This window comes from Ictalurus punctatus, chromosome 8 (assembly GCF_001660625.3).
Source record: "Ictalurus punctatus breed USDA103 chromosome 8, Coco_2.0, whole genome shotgun sequence".
Classification (NCBI taxonomy): domain Eukaryota; kingdom Metazoa; phylum Chordata; class Actinopteri; order Siluriformes; family Ictaluridae; genus Ictalurus; species Ictalurus punctatus.
Genome location: NC_030423.2, coordinates 12993588 through 13018795, shown reverse-complemented (window position 1 = coordinate 13018795; position 25208 = coordinate 12993588). Strand labels below are relative to the sequence as shown.

General features: G+C 41.0%; 1 protein-coding gene across 6 annotated transcripts in view; it reads left to right on the top strand.

Moving 5' to 3' along the window:
- Positions 1 to 25208, top strand: part of mid2 (midline 2) — a 158232-nt gene that overhangs the window by 50724 nt on the left and 82300 nt on the right. Inside the window, exon 1 of one of the 6 annotated variants that reach the window (XM_017474596.3) lies at positions 16052 to 16339. The exons of 3 other annotated variants lie outside the window; for them this stretch is intronic. The gene's annotated coding sequence lies outside the window, so the exon portion shown is untranslated. Of the gene's footprint in view, positions 1 to 16051; positions 16340 to 25208 lie in introns of those variants that run through there. 2 more of the 6 variants (XM_017474595.3, XM_017474600.3) reach the window with 2 other exon arrangements.

Here is a 25208-nt window from a genome sequence, read left to right as displayed (position 1 = left end):
GATGGGTGCTTTTCAGATGTTCATGTGCTTTTGTTTGTTCAATGTTCTGATGCTCACATTAAGTCAGAGACTCCTGAAATATTCACGCCTGAGGGGAAAACAGGAAACAGGATTTCCCCCATGTCTGCTTTTTTTTTTTTTTTTTTTTTTTTTCCAGAACAGAACTTCTGGAGGTTAAATAATATGTTGTTTTCTTACTCAAATTGGATGTCCTAACAACACAGTCTGGCGACTCGTGCATGTTTACTTCGTTGTATTGTAATTGACATAATTCATATCTGAGCTATTAAGCAGGAAGGTTCATTTGAAGGGTTGTTTTGTTTTGTTATAACAAATCTGTTGTAATGAAGGCAATAACTAGATGCCATATGGCACAGCAGCTTAAACCGAGCAAACATCGGGCTGAATAGTCAGCCGAGCTAGCAGCCTTTTTTTTTTTTTTTTTCTTTTTTCAGCAACTGATGCGAGGGACAGAATTTTTTCATCTCCACAAACAGTTTGGAGACCATTTTAAACACCTCAACTGTGAAGCCTGCGGTGAATAAATGCACTGACGGCTGCAGTACTCTAGCACCGTCTCTCGATTAAAGTTTGAAACCCTACAGCAATAAAAAGAGGCGCGCCATCCCTCAGCGTATTCAGCCGGAGCTAGAAAGAGCAGACAACTGTGCATATCACCTCTGACGCAGCTATGAGCTGTACGTTTCCTCCCTGCCTGTGATGTGTGTCATCAGTAAGCCACAGACTGTCTGATGAAAGTCAGCACGAGCGAGCAAACTTTCAAAGAGGGTGGACTCGGCCCTGGGTTTCTGTGAGCTCTGTCCGTGCTACTTTGAGTTCTCTGAATCCTCCAAAGAAAGCACTGCCTTAAACTTAATCAAAGCCTTCGAACTGTAAAGTGATTTCTCCCAGCCCTTTGTACAGGTTTGCCATCTGTCTGTGAAGGGATTGTAACACATGGGAACTAGAAGCAACTGTGTGTAACACATGCAGCATGTTTATTTGGGAATTTCCAGAAACAGCGACAGACCTGTAGTTGTTGCTGAGAAACCAGGAACACACCAAAAACCAGGAAACAGGACACTAAAGAAGCCCGAAGACATGGGATTCGGAACAAGGGGCCTGAGATGTAAGAATAGATGTAGACACAACAAAGTTACATCGGGGTGAAATGACTGAAACCACAACAGATAAGAGTAGGACACTTTCAGTATTAATCCAATCTGTCATTTCTGTCATATTTTTGTACGTCAGTAGAGATGTAGCTTTAGGACTGGGGTATTAAAACTAACATTTGTAACGGTCCAGTTACATAAAACTATTCACACACTTTAACTATATATTTTACCTTTTAACTGACTATCTATCTATCTCTCTATCATTTTTTATATATATATATATATATATATATATATATATATATATATATATATAGATAGATAGATAGAGCGAGAGATAGATTAGTTTATGACATTAAATAAGACGTTCTGACGTGGTTATTTCTTTTTGTTTTGTTTTGTAGTGGTGCTCCAAGCAGAGAGTACACCCATCTAAACTGTTCCTTCATGTTTAATCATTCTGTTTTCATTGTTCACGCAAGGTCTGTGAAAGCTCTCCCCTTTCTGACCTAGTGTCTCTAGTCCTATAGCTAGTCTCTTGTTTGCCCTCAGCTAAGTAATCTATATAAATTCATGTGGTCGGATAATTTACAACCGAAGCTTCAATGGTTCATGTTTTTAAAAAAAACTAGAGTCTTCGAACCATGGCCAGTTTTGTTTATGTGTTGATTCTGATTCTGCCGCAGTATTTTCCAAGTGATTGGTTCAGGAGAAATTCACTATGTGGACAAAAGTATGTGAACATCCCATTCCAAAACTGTGGCCATTAATATTGAGTTGTTCCCCTTTTGCTGCTTAAACCGCCTCCACACTTCTGGGAAGCCTTTCCACTAGAACTTGGAACGTGGCCGTGAGGATTTGTTCCCATTCAGCTATAAGAGTGCAAGAGGTTGGGCACTGATGTTGGGCGAGGAGGCCTGGTGTGCAGCCGTCGTTCAAATTCAACCCAGAGGTGTGCAGTGGGTTTAAGCTCAGAACTCTGTGCAGGCCAGAAGAAAGAACATTATATAGCTAAAGGCCTGAGGACACCTGACCATCACATACATAGGTGCCTTTTGAACATCCCATTCCACATTTAGTCCCTCTTTATGTTATAATAACCTGCACTCTTCTGGGAAGGCTGATTTTTCCACTAGATTTCCACTGGAAGATGAACATGAGGATTTGCCCATTCGGCCACAAGAGCATTAGTGAGATCAGACACTGATGTCAGGTGAGGAGGCGTATTGTTATGCTGGAACACGTTTTGAGTTCCAGGGAAGGGAAATTGTAATGCTACAGCATACAAAGATGTTCTATACAGTTGTGTGCTTCCAAATTTGTGGGAACAGTTTTGGGGAAGCCCACATGGCTATGATGATCAGGTGTCCACAAACACCATATAGTGTACTTTGTCGGGTCTGCCAGTGGATAAGCCCTACAATGGGGTATAACGATTTCATATCCAGAGCCAACGTCAGATGTCAAAAACCTCTGATGTTTTGATTCCTCTGAATGTCTAAAAGTGACCTGTGAACTCAGTAGGAATCATAAACAAAACTTGGTGAATGAAACTGGTGCGTTTCTTCCGTAGCTTGATGTCCAGTATGTAACTGTTTTGATGATTTTGATTATACTACATTATCTCATATCAAATCACACCTTTCTCACTCTTTCCCTTACTGAAGCAACAAAATACTGGCAAGCATAGACTGTTACCGTCTGGAAAGCACAATGCCGATCTGCCGTTTCCGACTGCAGCTAGCGGCCACTTGGCTGCTCTCGGCAGTAGCTGTAGTGCTGAGTCTCATATCAGTGCTGAACTTGGGCGATTATAATCATTATTCCGAGAGCCGTCTGAGGTTCTGCGTCGCTGAGTAGGCACACTCAGCCGAGCTTCTATTCATCAACCTCACGAAGCCATAATGCCGCAGCACATTCGAAAGAGTAGTTCTTTATCAGTTCTCTATTTATGTCTTTATCAGACATAAATACAGTGAAGATGACACAACCTGGATTTATGCCTTTATAGTCTGTAACTGAACATTAACTCATATCAGAGATGCTGCAGATGTGCTATAAATGCTACGATGCTTTTGACGCTAAAGCCCATAAAAGTGACAAGACTGAGTATATTAAGCATGGAGGTGTAACAATAAACTGTGCATCTTCATCCTGCTGTGTTTATTTTTCAGATGTATACTTGTGCACACTGGTCACGAGTTGTTTTTGTGTCTCTTCTCCCAAATACCGCGACACGATGGAATTATGGTGAACATTACCTTTTCAATAGTAGTGCTTGTTTTGGATAACAAGCCAGCATTCCTCGCCTTCAGAATTCACATGGTTTGGGCATTGTTTTCTTATGTGGAAAATGCAGATAATGCAGGAGGATGAATTTGTGTTTAATTTTAATGAGCTTGCTGTTCAAAAAAAATGTCCAATAGTCAGACCATGCAGTTGAGTCAAAACTGCATTTACGGCAGAAATACGATGCGTGTAATCTTATTTTAATTCGTCCACACAGCGCTTCTACATTTTTTTTTTTTACCGGTGCTCGGTTGGCTTGTAAAAACAAGAAGCATCACAAATATGAAGTGACATTAATATTTGTTCTTCAGAACTGTTTAAACATAGCACCTCCCTCTAAGGAAAACTCTGTTTTCTAAGGGATTCATTACATAAGCAGTGGCCTACAACCATTCTCACGCAAGAGTTGTCCTGGATCTATTCTTTAATCTTCTCCTGATTCATTTCCACTGATTATTCACTTTGGTTTGAATTAATTTCTCCACTTACAGACATCGCTGATCACCACGGGCTATAATTATATTTTGCCTCTTAACAATGATTACATCTTGTCTCTTTATTATTCCATTGTTCTACAACCACAGTTCCGAAAAAGTTGGGGCAGTATGGAAAATGCTAATAAAAACAAAGAGGAGTGATTTGTAAATGTACTTTGACTTGTATTTAAACAAAAAACATATAAAGACAAGGTATTTGATGTTTTACCTAATCAACTGCATAGTTTTTTGAAGGTAAATGTTTATTTTGAAATTGATGCATACAACACCTTCCGAAAAAGTTGGGACAGGGCAATTTAGGACTTTTTTCACCTTCTACAGTGCACAATATAATTAAAAGATTCAAGGAATCCGGTCAAATCTCGGTGCGTAAAGGGCAAGGCCGAAAACCACTTCTGAATGCGCGTGATCTCCGAACCCTCAGACGTCACTGTCTTAAAAACCGTCCTGAGTCTGTAATGGATATCCTGACATGGCCTCTGGAATACTTTTGGTAAACCTTTATCACTCAACACCATTCGCCGCTGCATCCACAGATGCAAGTTAAGGCTGTATTATGCAAAGCAGAAGCCATACATCAACACTGTCCAGGAGCGCCGCCGAATTCTCTGGCTCGGTCTCATCTGAGATGGAGAGTAGCACAGTGGAATCGCGTTTTGTGGTCTGACGAGTCGACATTTCAAATAGTTTTTGGACAAAACAGCCGTCGTGTTCTCCGGGCCAAAGAGGAATAGGATCATCCAAGCTGTTATCAGCGTCAGGTCCAAAAGCCAGCATCTATCATGGTATGGAGGTGTGCCAGTGTCCATGGCATGGGTAACTTGCACATCTGTGGGGGCCCCATTAATGCAGAAAGGTATGTACTCATTTCGGAGCAAGATATGCTGGCATCCAGAGCAGGACAACGCCAAACCACATTCTGTCTGTATTACAAGCGTATGTTTGCATAAGCAGAGAGTGTGGGTGCTAGCATGGCCTGCTGCAGTCCTGACCTGTGTCTGATCGAGGATGTGTGGCACATTATGAAGCTCAAAACAAGACAGCGAAAGCCCCGTACAGTTGCGCAACTGAAGAAATACATAATGGATGAGTAGGGGAAAATTCCCCTTGCCAAACTTAATGAACTGGTGTCTTCAGCGCGCAAACACTTATTAAGTGTTATTAAAAGAAACGGTGATGTCGCACAGTGGTAAACAGTCTACTGTCCCAACTTTTTTGGAGTGTGTTGCAGTTATCAGATTTGAAATGAGTATATATTTTCAAAAATAAATTCAATTCACAAAATAAAACATCAAATACAGTGTTAATAATTTGTTTACAGTATAGTGCAGGGTGAATTGAAGTTTCACATGACTCTTTTTTTCTTCTTTGCATTTACCATACTGTCCCAACTTTTTCAGAACTGGGTTTGTGGACATCCTTAAATAAGTAATATGTCTGTTGTAGAGAAGAGTTTCCCTTGTGCATATGTGGTGAAATAGAGACTGCTAATATGAGGAGATGCAGCTTGTACTGTCAGAGCTTTTAGGTGCGACTGAGCCATGAGTCAAACCGTCCTGGCCAAAACTAGCACCCTGCGGTTGGCATTTCACAAGAAGGGCAGAACAGTGAGCACCATGAAGACATTCCAAACGCACAAGGCTTCTTTCAGTCTTCTAGTCTAGTGTCCTTTAAGTCTTTTAAATTACATGGCTCATAAATGATTGCTTGTTACCACTGTCCTATGAATCAGAACTTTGTATGAATAGTATATTCCATTTGTCTTCATTGTGTTTTGCTCGGCTTCAGAAGAGAATAAAGAAGAGAATACCATGTGCGTCATGCACATGGTATCCACTGTCCATTTCTCACCCTGCCATCTGGAAAAAAACACCTCCAGTAGAACAGCTAGAACTGACACACAGCCCAGTCATTATTTTCCCTGCTTATGTCAGGTCAGGAAAGTGTAGACAGACTCGACCCAGTTTTTTCCCACATTGTCTATACGCAATGAGGGGTTGTTAAGGTACGCCCTCGGCTGTGTTTGCTTCCAGTGTCACAGCTCCTGCTACTGGAAGTAGAGCAGCTGAAGGTCCCACAGGGCTAGTTTTGTGGTGTGTGACTGTTATGTAATGGAAGGTGGGGGGGGAGATTTGAGAGCAGCCTGCAGTGTTCTCTGTGCACTAATGAGTACTGATTACCAGCCTTGTAAACAAACATGAATTAGAACTCATGCATTTGCTGCAAAACCACATTCAACCTCTCAGGAGTTGGTTTCTGTAAAGGCATGGCCTCTCTGATTCATAGCAGAAATAGTTCAGTGTTTGCGTTTTATGGTATTAAGTAAATAAATTAACTTATAAATAACATTTACAATTTTGTAGAAGAGCACCTGAAATTGAAATAACATCTCTAGGTATACAGTATGTGTACACTGTCCACTGTCATGCTCATTGTCTAAATCTGAACAGTTGAAGATTTAAAAAAATGCTTTTCCAGTGTTAACGTGACCATTTTCAGTGATCCTGTACCCACTGTAGCTTCAGGAGTGCAAGTTACAAGGCTGGCAGGAGTGCAGCCCAATGTGGTCCGGTGTGTTGAGAATTCTGTGATGCTTTTCTGCTCATCACGGTTGTAACGAGCGACCCGCCTGGCTATTCTCCTCTGACCTCTCTCATCAACAATGCCCACAGAACTCACTGGATGTTTTTTTGTTTTTGTTTTCACGTCATTCAGTGTAAACTATAGGGACTGTCGTGCGTGAGAATCCCACGAGATTTTCAGTTTCTGAAATATTCAAATCCTCCAATAACCATGCCATGGTCAAAGTCACTGAGAAAACATTTTCCCCCATTCTGATGTTTGATGTGAATATTAACTGAAAGCTCACTGCATGATTGGCTGATTAGGTAATTGCATGAATGAGAATGGGTGCAGGGGTTCCTGTATGCAAACAAGATGTCCAAATTAGGCTCCGGCTCTAAAGCAATAAATATTACAACAACAACAAAAATCTGATCATTTTCCATTGCTTGTGATTCATCATTTCAGGCTCATTTTCTTGACCTCGAATGACCCAGATCTGTTTCAGCAATCACTGAGTAGATCAAAGTCGTTAGTGTCCGATGTACTGCTAATATGGATCACTGCAGTACGTTGTGCTTCTTAACAATAGCAAGACGGTGGCTGTAAAGGAGGACAGCATGGCGGCCGGAGAGTCAGCAAGATTCTCCAGGTGACGCACTTTAAGAATATTTTAATCACCCAAACGTTACTCCTTCATATGTTGATCCCGTTTGTATTGTGTCTTTTATGAAAACAGAATAAGGTTTCTTAACCAGAGAGTAGCCTGCTTGTACTTCCAGGTTGACTGTGTTCACAGTGGAATGTACTGACTTTATTATTTCTTTCATATTTGAATTCATGAGCATTTGATTTGTAGACTTTGTGTGGAAATTTAAAAAAAAAAAACCCAAAACAATTAAACATTACAAATAATAATAATAATAATAATAATTTTATGAAAAAATTAGTGGCATTTTCAGTTTGAAAGGAAAAACATATGAACGCCATGTACACAGCAATGTACACCCTAAGATGTTGTTTGCCGAGCTAGGAAGATTTAAAAACCCATGCAGATTTGCTGGAAGCTGAGGAAAATTTCCCATTTTACTGACTTGTTTTTTTTCTGCTCCGAGTATTTTATGTGTCACATGAGCACTGTCGATTCTTTACGGTGTGTGTGTGTGTGTGAGAGAGAGAGAGAGATCTGTATGCTACATAAACAAGTAGATTGAGATTGTGCTGATAAGACCCGTGTTCTGCTTCTTTATGTAACATTATGAAGTGCTTGTTTGTGTTCATGCTTATCATGCTCAGCTCTTCCCAAACATGGAAGAAAACAAGGTAATGAGATTAGTCTGAAACACAACCTGTCCTTCATATCTCTGATTCACTCCCTCCCTAACCCCCACCATTAATGCCCCTGAGGCATATAGCCTATTTACCAAAAACCAATAATCAGCCTTCGCTTATAGTAAGTGTTCCATCTAATTTGCATGTGTACATGTCGTGACCCCAGTATTATAAGGTTATAAAGGTTTTTCTGACACCAAATTTTGACACCCAAGCTCACATAATTCTAGCACACTAACTTACATTACAAGGCCTTCACGAAAAAGACTTTACGATTGCTTGAAATGTACAATGTGTAAATTCTCGGACAATTAGAAAGTGACATTATTGAAGAGTAAAGACAGAACCTTATTATTCTGCTAGATCAAATGATCGAAATGTTTCTTATTCTTAATTTCTTGAATTAAGAGCAAGAAGTAATCAAAGAAAAACATTATGAGCCTATTAAGAGAAGCATTATGTATACTCGTCAATATTTTGTTTTCTGACTGTATTCTCGAAGACAGAAAATACAAGACACTTCACTTTTTAAAATCTGACATCGCTCATAAACAAGATATTTTACTTTGAAATTCCATTGTAAAAACCTGTGCTTATGTGTTTATTAAAATACATTAGTATATACAATACATGTTTACGTACAACAAGCATGTCTTCGAAGTGTGCTATTTGACCTTCAGCCGTGGGTTACACTGGGGAGAACTGTTTATTAAGCACACCGTATGTAGCTAGCTCAAGTGATATTCAATGCTAATGTTATCTGATCTGAGCCACATTATTATCTTTTTGCTGCACAGAAGGCTTTGTAATATACCAGGCTATTTAGACATTGTAGAACCAGCGAGTATATTAGACATTTACTGTACCTCTTTTGTACGCTAACTTTTTATTACTATCATGCTGAATCTGTAGATGCTAAATTTACTTTCTCCTCATAGGCTTCTTACAGGCTTCTTGGCTGAATCTTGGCAAAACTCCAGATATAACCTTATAATACTATAATACTTATAATAAGCAGTGAGTCAATACTGTAGCAGAGCTGAAGATAGGTGTGTCAGGGGTCAATAGTAAGAAAAGGGTTGTCCCCAGACTACCAGAGTATTTGGTGTGGTACAGCTGATGATCCTTCCTTTAAATGGTGCAAATGCTGACAACACACCTCATCTGCATGATCTCCTGCTGGATCAGTGCTCTGATTTATTTTATTTTATTTTTTTATGAGCAGCACGGCTGGAGCTTCCTAATGACCCGTGTGGTGCCTATCTGTCTATAAATGACATATGAGGTGCTTAAAATGAGGTCTTTATCGATTTGGCCCCGTAAAGATTTGGCTCCTTAGAGAGTCACTTAATCGTAAGTGACAGAGGCCCCACAAAGATTTGTCACTCCGGTGCACTTTCAACGGGTCCACTAGCCACTCCAGAGACACGTATTAGAATTTAACCCACTCGCACTAATAGTGGAGCATTTGGAAATGAACAGGACATCTCACACAATCGATAACCACTTTAACAGCCAGCTACACTGAAGCATATCCTATGAACACTTCTATTAACACATTTCACTCAAGACACTTAAGATAGTGTTAATGTGAATTCAGTAACGCTGAGCTGCCTTTCTGAGAAGCAGAGCAGCCTATGAGCTCGTGAACGTTTGCAGGCAATCTCTACAGCCTCTGAGCTCACCTGATTCTGCGTACAAGGGAATTCAGTTTGTTGTCCAGAGCAGCACCAGGCCATTACATATTTAACTGCAGCCATTACGGTTTAATTCTCATAGCCAGCCGTAGGGCTGTACAGCCCACATAATCAGCCAAGTGTTTTTTTTCCATCGACATTACGCCCCAAACCTCCGCCTAGCACAATCATTCATTTCACACAGCCCACACAGAGGCTGCTCTTAGCTGGACTTGTAGTCTGGGATACTATTTATTCAAGTAGCTTACAGCAGACCCAGGTGCAGAGCTTGCCACTCATACCTAGCATGTTTTGCATACCAGGAATGAGGAGACACACAAGGGAAAGTTTTTGATTTGTCATTGTTTGTAAGGTTGCTTTGTTGAACAATTCAATTCAATTCAATTTTATTTCTATAGCGCTTTTAACAATGGACATTGTCCCAAAGGAGCTTTACAGAAGCATATAAATTCAGGATATAAATGTTGAATTCATAAATGTATCCCTAATGAGCAAGAACCTTATAGAAACCCATACAGACATACAGATCCAGAAACTCCACAACAATTTATTACGTCATTAATCCTTATTGAGTGTGTGTATAGTTGTAGATAGTCATTACTGAAGTAGTAATTTATTTCTTGATTTGTTACACAAACATTAGTCTAGTCTAATGCTTTGTGCAGTTCTAAATTGCTTTTAAAAGAAAAGTGATGGTGCCGTTAAGCTGTAAGCCTCAGATACGGACTTTGCATGTGGGCTGAGGTTTTTCACTGAATGATATTATTAATACGACTCCACTGCACATCATTACATGCTCTCCACACACCGGGATGAGTGATTCATAATTCTCCAACAATTATCTCTCCAACAGAGGTACGATTGAAGAGTCAATTAGATGATGCTTATAATTCTCTTGCTGTTTCTTTGTCCATCTGTCTTGTTGTATATGTAGCTTTCTGTGTTACCGAAGGTGACTTCTTATTAGAATAATACTTGCACACGCTATACACTATGTAGTCAGAGGTTTGTGGACACCCATATCCGGGCCTTCCCCAAACTGTACACAAGTGTATAGAATGTCTTTGTATGCTCTGTAGCATTACAATTTCCCTTCAGTGGAACTAAGAGGCCAAAATCTGTTCCAGCATGATTATGTCCCTGTGCACAAAGTGAGCTCCATGAAGTTTGCAAGGGGCAGGTGTGGAAGTACTCGGGTGGACTGCATTGAGACGTGACTACAATCTCACTGAACACCTTTGGGATGAACTGGAACACGGACTGTGCACCAGGCTTCCTCACCTGACGTCAGTGCCTGACATCCCTAATACTCTTCTGGCTGAATGGGCAAATGTGGACTGGGATGTTCAGAAGGCACATATGGATGTGATGGTCGGGTGTCCACAAACTTTTGGACATTTCTTTTCAGTGTGCTTTTTTTTTTTTTTGCACGAGTCCCCTTTTCATTCACTTGGCCACTGAAGTATAACCCTGTATACTAACACTCCAGTATATCTCTGCCAGAATATTATCTACCCATAAACTTTTGGATTCATTGCCCTATTGTAAATTTTCTCACGTCTTAACTCAGTAACACGTGAGCAGTGACAACTACAGATCAAAGTGACTCCCACATCTATGCTGATTCAGTGCTGATTCAAGTCACAGTGAACACAGAGCTATTCGTCCTGTTTTGAAATGACAGTGGAAGTTAAATCCCTTGTCTTATGTGGTGAGCTTTCATTCTCACTTGAAAAGGAGCTAAGGCTTTTAGAGCTCAAAGAGCTCTGCCGTCCATCTGTCTTCAGCACCTCAACTTTTCTTTCCCTTTCATTTTCACGCAAACCCTGCAAAAGAGCCAAAGAGTATGTATGTTCAGTTAATACCACATGACACGAGCCATCTAGATGCCGATCGTGTTATGTTTACTCGGTTATTACATGTCCTACATTTCATCTCTCTTCCATTACATTAGTTTATGTTGTCAGTTGCGCTAAAGCTGAAAGGTGACCTGTTTTTGCTGCACTGGATACGCTATAGAGCTATCCGTCACACACAGTGTCACCCATCACACTTCACACACCCATGCACTTCCGTCTTAGATCCACATGATGATGTGTTGATGACTCGTTATATAAGCAGCGCACATGTCAGGCCTCTCTCCTGCCTCGGACAACAAGGTTACATCTCACGTGACCATTGTGCTCGTTGTCATCAGAAATTTTATTCCCATTCTGTCACTCGGCTCTTCGTATCTCGGACTTTTAATCAGCAGCTAGAAATGTGTCAGATTGCGGAAAAAATCTTTCAACCCTGCACATTCATCACACTGAGGCACACTGGAAATTGTGTTTAAATGGGATTAATAACATCATCATAGAACATAACCTTGCTCAAAAATGCCTCACGCCAACAAAAAACAGACCAATTTACTCTCTATTGTAAATATGTATTGTCGGCACAGATCAATAAGAACTTTTGGCTTTGAAGGCTCTTCTTGAAAGTGCCTTCCTATTTCGTCATCTGGCTTTGGTCACTGGCTTTCATGTCTTTCATGAAATGTGTCATGTCCAGTCTAAGGCAAGTATGTCTGGCGAGTCTAACAGGTTTGAATCCTGTGATGGCTGTGTCTTGTGCCTCAATATGTGAAGACCAAACTGAATATTATTTTCCAATGTTTTTATTACCCAAACTCCTGGCTGGTTCCGTTATTTTGCACTTTCAGTTAATAAAAGCTAGATCTGTGCTAGTTCATAGGACCAGCATTGTGGATGGCAAGGGCAGACTTCCATCTCTGTATACAATGATGTGTGTTGTAATCTACATCGACTTTGATAAATGTCCCTGCCAAAGGGGTCAGTTGTAATTCTCAGGGGTTGAACTCTGGAGCTGGATCACAAATGCTTGCTGTGGCATTGTAGTTCTTATACGCACACTTTTTAAACACCAACAGCATTTACCACCAATACGTATGTGCCTTTTCGGGGTGTTTGAGATTTATTTTGACGTTGAGTCAGACAGGGATGTGTCATGCGTCATAGAACGGTACACACACACACACACACACACACACACACACACACACACACAATTACCTTATCATGAGAATGACTTTCTGATTGAGTTTCTCAACAGGGGACCACTGACTGTTTGGGAACATAAACATACATGCTGGATAGTGTGCTATTGTTGTCCATATTTCCATCATTTGACCTGGGATGGGAACGGAAGCAGGAAATAGATTTCAAATGGAACAATGTCTTGAAACGAGAGCGATAAGAGGCCTCACAATGGATACAGTGATATACTGCTGATTGAGCAAAGTTGACAATTGAAAGCCATGAGTGACAACCAGTGCCGAAATGTACAGTATATGCATATACTAAATACCTAATTACCAATTGAGACTATATAAATATATTTAGAATTATATTAATGTATATTTTTCTATATCGTGTGTGTGTATTTTTTTATATATATATATATATATATATATATATATATATATATATATATTATTTATTTATTTATTTATTTTTGCATATGGCAAACATGAAAAGAAAAATTAAATTACTAAAAGACTAAAATCAGAAGTGGGCACGTGATGGCTTCCCATTTCTGGTGCACTCCTGCTTCACACCCAGTGTTTCCGGGCTGAACTCGAAGATAAAGCTATTACAGAAGATGAATGGATAGACATAAGTAGTCAAGAATGATATTATTCCTTAGCTGAGCATTTACAATAATACATGTTCATGTATGGCCTTTATTTAGATGAACATTTATCTTACACATTTTACTGGGTTATCTTGATTTTTCCTTAAACATTGTTTAGGTATGCAATGGGCCTTTATCACAAAAAACGGGCATATGTAGATGCAGGGTGCGATGGTTTCCGGTAAGTATTAGAGCTGATTGTTTATCACAGAAACACTGGCATTATTGTCACTATTTGCTTGCATTTAAAAGATTTTTCTCAGGAGAAAAGAGAAGTGTAATAAAAGCAAATGAATAAAAGCAAATGACAGGCTTGCTTACATCATAAACATATGAGTGTACAGGTGTAGCTGTGCTGTGTGAGAGTATAGGAGTGTATAGGTGTAGCTGTGCTGTGAGAGTATAGGAGAGTATAGGTATAGCTGTGCTGTGCGAGAGTATAGGAGTGTATAGGTGTAGCTGTGCTGTGCGAGAGTAGGAGAGTATAGGTATAGCTGTGCTGTGCGAGAGTATAGGAGTGTATAGGTGTAGCTGTGCTGTGCGAGAGTAGGAGAGTATAGGTATAGCTGTGCTGTGCGAGAGTATAGGAGTGTATAGGTGTAGCTGAGCTGTGCGAGAGTGTAGGAGAGTGTAGGTGTAGCTGTGCTGTGTGAGAGTGTATAGATGTAGCTGTGTGGTGTGAGAGTGTAGGAGTGTATAGGTGTAGCTGTGCGAGAGTGTAGGAGTGTATAGGTGTAGCTGTGCTGTGCGAGAGTATAGGAGAGTATAGGTGTAGCTGTGCTGTGCGAGAGTAGGAGAGTATAGGTGTAGCTGTGCTGTGTGAGAGTATAGGAGTGTATAGGTGTAACTGTGCTGTGTGAGAGTATAGGAGAGTATAGGTGTAGCTGTGCTATGCGAGAGTATAGGAGTGTATAGGTGTAGCTGTGCTGTGCGAGAGTAGGAGAGTATAGGTATAGCTGTGCTGTGCGAGAGTGTAGGAGTGTATAGATGTAGCTGTGCTGTGCGAGAGTAGGAGAGTATAGGTATAGCTGTGCTGTGCGAGAGTATAGGAGTGTATAGGTGTAGCTGAGATGTGCGAGAGTGTAGGAGAGTGTAGGTGTAGCTGTGCTGTGTGAGAGTGTATAGATGTAGCTGTGTGGTGTGAGAGTGTAGGAGTATATAGGTGTAGCTGTGCTGTGCGAGAGTGTAGGAGTGTATAGGTGTAGCTGTGCTGTGTGAGAGTATAGGAGTGTATAGGTATAGCTGAGCTGTGCGAGAGTGTAGGAGAGTGTAGATGTAGCTGTGCTGTGTGAGAGTGTAGGAGTATATAGGTGTAGCTGTGCTGTGTGAGAGTGTATAGGTGTAGCTGTGCTGTGTGAGAGTGTAGGAGTGTATAGGTGTAGCTGTGCGAGAGTGTAGGAGTGTATAGGTGTAGCTGTGCTGTGCGAGAGTATAGGAAAGTATAGGTGTAGCTGTGCTGTGCGAGAGTAGGAGAGTATAGGTGTAGCTGTGCTGTGTGAGAGTATAGGAGTGTATAGGTGTAGTTGTGCTGTGTGAGAGTGTAGGAGTGTATAGGTGTAGCTGTGCTGTGTGAGAGTATAGGAGTGTATAGGTGTAGCTGTGCTGTGCGAGAGTATAGGTGTAGCTGTGCTGTGCGAGAGTGTAGGAGTGTATAGGTGTAGCTGTGCTGTGCGAGAGTGTAGGAGTGTATAGGTGTAGCTGTGCTGTGCGAGAGTGTAGGAGTGTATAGGTGTAGCTGTGCTGTGCGAGAGTGTAGGAGTGTATAGGTGTAGCTGTGCTGTGCGAGAGTATAGGTGTAGCTGTGCTATGTGAGAGTGTAGGAGTGTATAGGTGTAGCTGTGCTGTGTGAGAGTGTATAGGTGTAGCTGTGCGAGAGTGTAGGAGTGTATAGGTGTAGCTGTGCTGTGCGAGAGTGTAGGAGTGTATAGGTGTAGCTGTGCTGTGCGAGAGTGTAGGAGTGTATAGGTGTAGCTGTGCTGTGCGAGAGTATAGGTGTAGCTGTGCTATGTGAGAGTGTAGGAGTGTATAGGTGTAGCTGTGCTGTGTGAGAGTGTATAGGTGTAGCTGTGCGAGAGTGTAGGAGTGTATAGGTGTAGCTGTGCTGTGCGAGAGTGTAGGAGTGTATAGGTGTAGCTGTGCTGTGCGAGAGTGTAGGAGTGTATAGGTGTAGCTGTGCTGTGTGAGAGTGTATAAGTGTAGCTGTGCTGTGTGAGAGTATAGGAGTGTATAGGTAAGTGTGTAAAGAGGTGAGTGTGTAATGGTAGCTGCATTATGTGTGAGTGTTGCTGTGGGGTGTGTCTGGGTGTACAGTAGGTGTTAGTGTAGCTGTGCTGTGCTGTGTGGGTGAGTAGGTGTGTGTGTAGCTGTACTGTGTGTGAGTGTACCTGTTCTTTGTGTGTGTGTAAGTGTAGCTGTTTTGTGTGTGCAAGTGTAGCTGTTCTTTGTGCATGTGTAAGTGTAACTGTTCTTTGTGAGTGTGTGTAGGTGTAGCTGTTCTTTGTGAGTGTGTGTGTGTAGCTGTACTGTGTGTGAGAGTGTAAGTGTAGCTGTGCTTTGTGTGAGTGTGTAAGTGTAGGTGTGCTTTGTGTGTGTGTACGTGTAGCTGTGCTGTGTGTGTGTGGCTGTTCTTTGTGAGTGTGTGTAGCTGTACTGTAGCTGTGCTCTGTGTGTATGTAAGTAAGTGTAGCTGTGCTCTGTGTGTGTGTAGCTGATCTTTGTGAGTGTGTGAGAGTGTAGCTGTGCTCTGTGTGTGTGTAGGTATCGCTGATCTTTGTGAGTGTAGCTGTGCTCTGTGTGTGTGTGTGTGTGTGTGTGGGTATAGCTGATCTTTGTGAGTGCCGCTGATCTTTGTGAGTTTGTGTGAGTGTGCGTGTGTGTGTGTGTGTGTGTAGGTGTAGGTGTAGCCGTGTTCTGAGGTGGGTGGAGTCTGTCTCTTTCCTGTGATTGTGTCCGCTCTGCGCGCTCGCGCTTTTCCTCTCCGCTGTGCCTCAGTGAGAGTCGCGCGCGACGCTGCGGAGGTTCGTGTTTGTCGAGAGCTGAACGGTGGAGACGCTCCACACCGACTCCTGCACCGTCTTCCGTTTTATCCACTCGGTTCCCATCTTCTTTCAAAATGACAGAGGAAAAGAATGGTCGACGTATAAAGCTGGTACGTTAACGCCTCTTTCTCTCTCCGAACGCTTCTCTGTTTTCACTCAAGCTGCTGGGCTTCATAGGAGACATGAAACTGCTCGGGCTGATTTAACTGCTAGCCTAGCTCTCGCCTATTTCATTCTAATGTGCGGTTTAAGAGATTCAAGATAATTCGACGCTTTACTACCTAAAAGTTTTTTTTGTAGTAGTAGTAGTTGTTGTTGTTGTTGTTGTTGTTGTTTTTAAATAAACGCCCCCATTTGTAATGCCACACTTCTGTCCAGTTCATGTGACCTCAGTAGCAAAGGTCTGGCTAAACTAGTTTTCATCGCAGTTACAGACGTTAACCACAGCGCATGAGAAACGCAGTGACACGTGAATGTTTGATTATTTCCGAATGCAGAATGAATTTTATTTGTTTTATTTTTTGGTGTCAGAAAGAACTCTATCGTATTGACGTGTGGCATCACGGGGAAACCGGCCATGCACAGCCTCGGCTCACCGTTTTAAACCAGTCTACAGTCTTAATGAACCGATTTGTTTTGATTTAAAAAAAAAAAAAAAAAAAAAAGGGCCGGAACCTGAAAAGGGTGAATTTAGGTTCAGTATCAGATCTCAAGATTAAGTGCTTAAAATAAAGTTTAGCACTTTTGAACACGAGTCCGACAATGACAGAGAACTGTGCTGAAATAAATAAATAAATAAATACATCCATCCATACATACATACATACATTCATACATAAAAGTCATGACTGCAGCTCTGATGTAATCTAGTGATGTTATCCGTCTGAATCATTTTCTGCCTCACAGACAGACAGGGAAAAGTGTTGCTTGGATATTTTCCTGTTTTTCTGTTGACTAAAGGTTCACACCGTCCATTCAGCAGGCTTATGATATACACCCAGCAGCCATAACATTAAAACCACTGAGAGGTGAAGTGAAAAATATTGATTATCTCGTTACAGTGACACATGTATAGGGGTGGGATATATTAGGCAGTAAGTGCACAGTTCTTGAAGTTGTTGTGCTGGAAGCAGGAAAAATGGCCGAGTGTCTGAGTGAGGATCTGAGCGACTTTGACAACGGTCAGATCGTGATGGTCAGAGCATCTCCAAAATGGCAGGTCTTGTGGGCTGTTCCCTGTATGCAGTGGTCCATGGAAGGACAACTGGTGAAATGAGTACAGAGTCATGGGCACCCAAGGCTCATTGATGCGTGTGGGGAGCGAAGGCTGGCCCGTCTGATCCGATCCCACAGATGAGCTACTGTAGTACAAATTTCTGTAAAAGTTAATGCTGGCTATGATAGAAAGGTGTTAGAACACACAGTGCATCTCAGCCTACTGTGTATGAGGCTGCGTAGCATGGATGTTTCTGACACGTACCACCCTACCTAAACATTGTTGCAGAACAAGTACACCCCTTCATTTCAACAGTATTCCCTAATGGCCTCTTTAAGCAGGATAATGCGCCCTGACACACTGCAAAAAAATTGTTCCGGAATGGTTTGAGGAACATGACCAAGAGTTCAAGGTGTTGACCTGTCCTCCAAATTCCCCAGATCTCAATCCGATCGAGCATCTGTGGGACGTGCTGAACAAACAAGTCCGATCCATGTAGGCCCCACTTCGCAACTTACAGGACTTGAAGGATCTGCTGCTAACGTCTCGGTGCCAGATACCACGGCACTCCTTCAGAGGTCTTGTGGAGTCCATGACTCGACGGGTCAGAGCTGTTTTAGTGGCACACGAGGGACTTGCACAATATTAGACAGGTGGTTTTAATGTTATGGCTGATCTGTGCAAGTTTACATACTGCGAAATGATCCCAATCAAATTTTGCCAGAACTCTATAACATGTTCTCTATGTTAGGTTATATAATAAAGATCTTCTAGCGATGGACCCCGCCGCCGCCACCGCCATTTCACCATTGCCACTACCGTATCTGTAGCTGTCTTGTGAATTTCATGTAATCTTCTGCCGTCATTTTATTGGTGGCTTTTAGACGAGCGTCATCGCAGCGGTCACACACTGAGCTTTTAATTTACTTAATTACTCAGTTACATTTCTATAGCCGGGGGAGTCTCCTCAACCACCACTAGTGTGTAGCGTCCACCTGGATGATGCGACGGCAGCCATAGTGCGCCAGAACGCCCACCACACACCAGCTATTAGTGGAGAGGAGAGAGTGACGTATCAACATGTCTGTCACTGATACTCAATCACATTATACATTGTAAGACTGCTGATCTCCACTCACGACCAAATAATTTGTTTCATGTGAGAAGATTTTTGTCTGTGAGCAAAATCAAACTGAAAATCCTAAAGTATTGCACCAAATTAGGTGCAGCGGTCTCGTTTTTGATGTCGTGAATCCATTACGGGCGCCTTAAAGTCTTTCATTATTCCACAGGTATTGATCTGAAAAACATGTCTGCTGGAGGCTGGTTCAGTCTTGAAACAATTATTGATATTTTGATATATTTAGAGCCCTTTTTTCTACCTCTGCATCCACCAGGAAAGTCTTTAAATATATTGATAAATCTTTTTTTTTTTTCTATTAGAAACTGCTGTTTGTTGATTTTGATTGTTTTCTTGTTACATCCGGAGTACACATGCGCACAGTGGTGAAGGTCATAAAGATGTCATTTAGCAGCTGTCATTTTTAGAGGAGAATTGTTCACATTGATCTAATTCGTTTCCTGGCTACATCCGTATGACTCTCCAGTCACAGAAGTAACGGCTGTAATCCCTTTAATATTTATGGATGGAAATGCTGGAAAGCTATTTACAGAAGCTTGAACACAATGGGCACACAATGTCCCTCTTCTATTGCATCTCTGCATATTTATCTTTAATTCAGCTGTTCTCTGTTAGCTGTAGGAATGCACTCTTTGGGCTCCTTGTTTTTTTTTTTTTTTTTGGTTTTTTTTTTTTTTTGGGGGGGGGGGGGGGGGGGGGCTGGGGTGTTTTTGTTGTTTTTTTTTACACTAAGCTTACTAAGCTTTCTGACAGTCTGAAATATAAGCAATAAGCAGTTCTTTCCAACGTATAATGAAATGATTAGATACTGCATGACAAGGGGCCAATCAGACCAGCCTGGCATATGTTCTTTTAATGGCTCCTTGTGCCACGGTCACAAAGGCATTGTGGGTCTTTGTGACCAATGGGCACTGACTTTGGCATTGCTATGGTAATTTTGGTCTGTACTCGCCAGTTGTGCGTGTTGGAGCATCAGGTTTCTAAGTAATCTTAAATGCATTAATGTTAAATGCAGTGGATTTGTTTATATGTTAAAACATACAAAACAGGATTGTACTCCGATGCAAAAATATTTATATATATTATATAATTAATAAAATGTGTGTGTGTGTGTGTATATGTGTGTGCGATATATATAAATATTTTTGTATATAGTCTTTCATGCTCATGCACTGGTAGTCTAGTGGAAGTTTATTCCTCCTAATGGGGTCTTTTACTCATGCTGGTGTTACATGATAGAGAGCGTCTGAATAAATACCCGTAATCAATAAGTCAACTAGGACGTGAGCAGCCACTTTAATAGGAATTTAAATAGAGAACGTATCCCTGCTCATTCAAGCAAGTCATCAGCCAATCATGTGGCAGCAGCACAATGTGTGAAATATTTGAAATGCAGGTCCAGAGCTTCAGTTAATGTTCACGTCAAACATGAGAATGAGGAAAGATTTGATCTCTGCGACTTTTTGGTTTGAGCATTTTTTGGAAACTGCTGATCTCCTGTGATTTTCATGAACAACAGAAGATTGGAAAGACGTTGCCTGGTCTTTTCCCATCTTCAGCTGTACAGTTTTGGTCTGTTCTCACTGTAGCCTCAGATTTCTGTTTCTGGCTGACAGGAGTGGAACCTAATGTGGTCTTCTCAGCCCATCTGCCAAAAGGTTTGATATGTTGTGCATACGGTGCTTTTCTGCTCACCACGGTTGTAGGTCCGCAACTAACGATTATTTTGGTAATCGATTAATCTGTCAATTATTTCTTAATTTAATCAATTCATTGGATTAAAAGGGCGATTTTTATTTTCTGCATTTTGAAAAAAACATGTTATTTCACATTCTGCCCAGTGTAGTCTTTCAAACATTGTGTTTTGGGGGAGCATCATGTTAACGTAATGATTTCTCCTCGCGCAAAGCGCTGGAGCTCGAAGCGAAGCTGGCAGCTCGAGGGCTAAAATGCTAAACCGTTTCAGGGTTTTGGCACTACAGAATGATGTCATCCCTGCATCACTCTATGGTGATTGGCTGTCAGTATAGGAAGCGCTTGATTTGATCTGCAGCGGAGTTTTCTATTAGCAGAGGACGAACTTTAAACGTTAATATCGCAGTCAATCATGTTCATTTAATCGTGGGCAGCATTGAGTCAACATTGTAATCACGATCGTTATTCGATTAATTGTGCAGCCTTACTTTAAATGTATCTATGTGGGCTATGCTATACACTGTGCAGAGGATTTAAAAAAAAATAAATAAATAAATTATCATATTTTGAAAACAAAAAAACAACTGATTGTCCACAAGCTTTAAAGCAGAAGTTAAATCACTATATTATAAATGCTAACAAAAAGAAAAACAGAAGCACAAACTAAGTGTTAACTGGTAAGGAAGGGGTTGAATGTTCTGCAGTAACACACACATTCACTCATCTGAGCACAGTAACATGTTACTTTATTCTGTAAATATGACACTTCTTACATTTATATACAATTACATGTTCTAACCCCATTAGTTACTGCTGTCATAAACACAATTACTTTTGTTTCTAAATATAGCATCAAAGAACATTTGATCAAAATGTTTTAGTCGAAGTTATTGCGCTTCCTTTCTATTGCACGCTGACTGATGCGTATGCGTGGACTCGCGCTCATTCAGTGAAGTTTAATGGAGACTCTCTCGCTGTCAGGATGAGGCTTTATGTAAAATGGAAATACTGGTGTGAGTTTCTAACATTTACAGATAAGGATATAACGGTAAAAGTGTTAGGGTTATCCACAGTGACATCACAGACCCAACTAATCGATAATGAAATTCTTTGTTGATTATTTTAATTATCGAGTAGTTGTAGCCCTAGACGGTTGTAAAGAGTGGTTATTTGAGTTACCATAGCATTACTGTCAGCTCCACGAGTCCTCTAACCGCCCTCATCAACAAGGTGTTTCTACCTGCAGAACTGCTGCTCACTGGAAGTTGTTCACACCATCCTGTGAAAACTCTACAGACTGTTGTGCTTGAAAATCCCAGATAAGCAGTCTCTGAAATGTGTGTGCGCATGTGTTTTTTTTTATATATATATATATATATATATATATATATATATATATATATATATATATATATATATATATATATACACACACACACACACACATATACATATATATATACATATATATATATATATATATATATATATATATATATATATATATATATATATATATGTATATATATGTGTGTGTGTGTGTGTATGTGTGTATATATATATATATATATATATATATATATATATATATATATATATATATATATATATATATATATATATATATATATATATATATATATATATATTCAGATTGCAATATTTGCTCCCATTGATTCCTGACTTTGAGGACACACTGTACTGCTTGAGTCCCACCATTTAAGGAGATTTATGGGCGTTCTCTAGGTGGCATTAATTGATTGATTGATTGGCAGTTTGACAAGTTATGTGAAACAAATGTCAACATTACACACATTAATGGCATTACATCATAGATCGGTTTGGAAAATGTGCCAAATCTGCGTCGTTATCAGGGGCAAACCTGCGACAGGTGCATTTGTCCGTGTGTATGGATGTTTTATAAATCTTTTTTTAGGAACTTGTTGGAAACATTTATACGTTCACAGGATCTTTGTAAGTGGGGGGTCCAGGCTGTAAAATCATATAATCTGCGACGAGAGTATCTGAGAATGTGCGTGTTTAAAGCTACTCCTTCATGTGATGTGGTAGTGTGTGTTTCAGAGCAGAGTGAAAAGCCTCCTGACGTGATCCGATATGCAGCACCCTCACTCTTTGCAGGAATTGGGGCTATTGTAATCATGAATATGGGGAATTCATGAACATTACTGTCCTGGAGGGTATTTCTGTGCCAGATTGCATGCTAAGTGCCTGGTTTGCCAGTGTTCGGTGCCAGGTGCGTGCACTGAATGGTAAGATCTGTGACACAATGGTGTTATGATTTCTTTACTCATCATCTTACTGCGCCAGGTCTATTTCAGGAATCGTCAGGACGTCCTGTACTGTAGGCTGGATAGAATAAAGTGTCTCCTTCTTTCCTCACCCATTATAAAGGTGTGATCATGTTGCCTAATGTTCGTGCGTTATTGTCAGCTCTCTGTGATCATGTTACGGCACATTCAGAATTAGTAAGAAACATTTCATACGGTGCTTTTATAGATTTGGAGCGCTTGACCATGAATTAGCTCAGATGAAGACGCACACACAGATGCAGTGGCTGTGTGTTCATTAAATACTGTTTATTTGTTGACAGTTTTATGTCTCATTGGTTAATCTTTCGTGTGGAAAAATAATGCTTAATTGATTTTATTTTAATAGTGTTGACCTCGCCATATAATGACGGACACTTGGCACACGCCCAGGTGTTGGGGTATATCAGTGCATCCATCTATTTTCTGCACCGCTTATAGTACACAGGGTTGTGGGGAGCCTGGAGCCAATCCCAGGGAACTCGGGGTACAAGGCGGGAACACCGTGGACGCACAGCCCATCACAATCGCACATACATTCACACGATACGACCAATTTAGAGATGCCAATCAGCCTACAGTGCATGTCTTTGGATTGGGGGAGGAAATGAGAGTACCCGGAAGAAACCCCCAAAGAACGGGGAGAACATGCAAACTCTGCATACACAGGGCAGAGGTGGGATTTGAACTCCCAATCCTGGAAGTGCGAGGCAAACTTACTAACCACTAAGTCACCGTGCCCCCCCACTATCAGTACATCTAGAATGGAAATCCATGTACAGACAGTAAGGGAGGTGTAACAGGGCATATAGGTGCAATATATTTAGTTCTCACAGGACCACACTGGCTCAGGATCAGTGTCAGTTGTGTCACCCAATGCCCCTGCTGCCTACTGCGCACACTGCCCCAACAGGAAATCGGTCCTGCTTTGCTGTTTATTGTCTTTCAGCCTTGTATCCATGGAGACTTAAAGAGGACTAGTTCCTCCAGCCCTGCAGGTGTAAAAGTGGCATCCTGGGAAACATTCCACATGCTTGCAGAAGATCCTGGCATTGTTTTGGACATTGATATTTCCTGGTATCAAGACAGATTTAACCCATATGTTAGTGGATTGATTACCACTGAAGGTATAATTTTATGCAGCGTTATGTTTACATAGAAGGAGTAGTCCAAAGTAAATTGAACAAGCTCTGCTTGTGTGTGTCTGGATTGGTTGTAAGAAGACCCTGAAGATCACATTCAGCTCGAGCGCTTCACGATTAGCGGACACAAATGTGTACAGGTTTTAAACTGTCACAGTGCCATTAGTAACACATCAGAAATGTCCGCTTACACATTTGTTCAGTTGTTTTTGTTTTTGTTATACAGATACAAAAACATGGATGTCTAGCTTTCTTCAAATGGTGCAGCAGGAGAAAAATAGTTTAAAAATGCTTAATATATCTTCTCATTAGTACAAACAGAATTAACTATAGGATGGAGTGTAATAACTATTGTTTATAAAAATGTATTTGTATAATCTACTGTAAGTGAGGAGACTTGAAAATAACGCACGTACACTAAACGGAGAGCGTCACGTACATCGTCTGTGCGCACTCACGTTTGATTCATGGCCAAACGCTCCAAATCTATAAAGCACCCTAGTGTCTGTCTAACTGATTATTTATAATTCTATCTTATTAAGTTTTACAGTGGTAAATTGCAGGAAATTGTAGTGTATTATGGTCATTGCAGCTTGAGTGGGATTGATTTTTTTAGAATATCTTTAAAAAAGAAAAAAGAACATTGCAAGGATCATATGCCTCTGTGTTTGACTACATTAGTCATTCCCAGCTTCTGTGTTGAGGAGCGAGGAAGTGTCATGCATTATGAATGAGTTTCCTCTCTACAAGCTGATAATTAATTTCAGGAACACAAACACAATAGAGCTCAGGAATAGGTCCTGCTGAGTCAAGCTCCTGACTTGTTTTCTCACTCTGCCCAAGCACTTCAAGCAGCATGGCAGTCTAAATAGTGCCACAGTAGCAACAGCTAGCGCATGCCGCTGAGACCGAAACCTTCTGCGCGCACTTGATGTGTTCACTGTTTTGTCTGTGACATACGGAGCCATTTAGATCTTCGTTCACTATTAATGTCTGATCCGCCATAATGTGCCCGAGAGGAAGCACTTGGTGAACAGTGGCAGGCGTTGGCTAATGAAGTTATGAAGTCACCCGTGAACAGTGGCAACATGTCACTGATATACTTCCATAACAATGTGCTTATGCTCAGGACTAGATGGAGTGCCATAATGTGCCCCTGGGAAGTTTTCACACTGTTTTCAATTCCAGGAGCAGTCTCCAGTAGAGCACCCTACCAAGTCGCTGAGGCAGTTTGCACGTTTGCTTAAAAAAAAAAAATGTAATTGGATTTTCTGCCAGTGCTGCTCTGAGAGATGGCGCTTGGTGTACCAATACCCAGATAGCTAGTACCACATGATATTAAAGCTTATTTTAAATGTACCAAGACAGGAAGTGAGGTGTAACAGGCAGACTGACTTTGGGAATTGTGAATTATGTTCAGTCCTCTACTTGGGGCTTTTCATATCATTCGGTATCGAT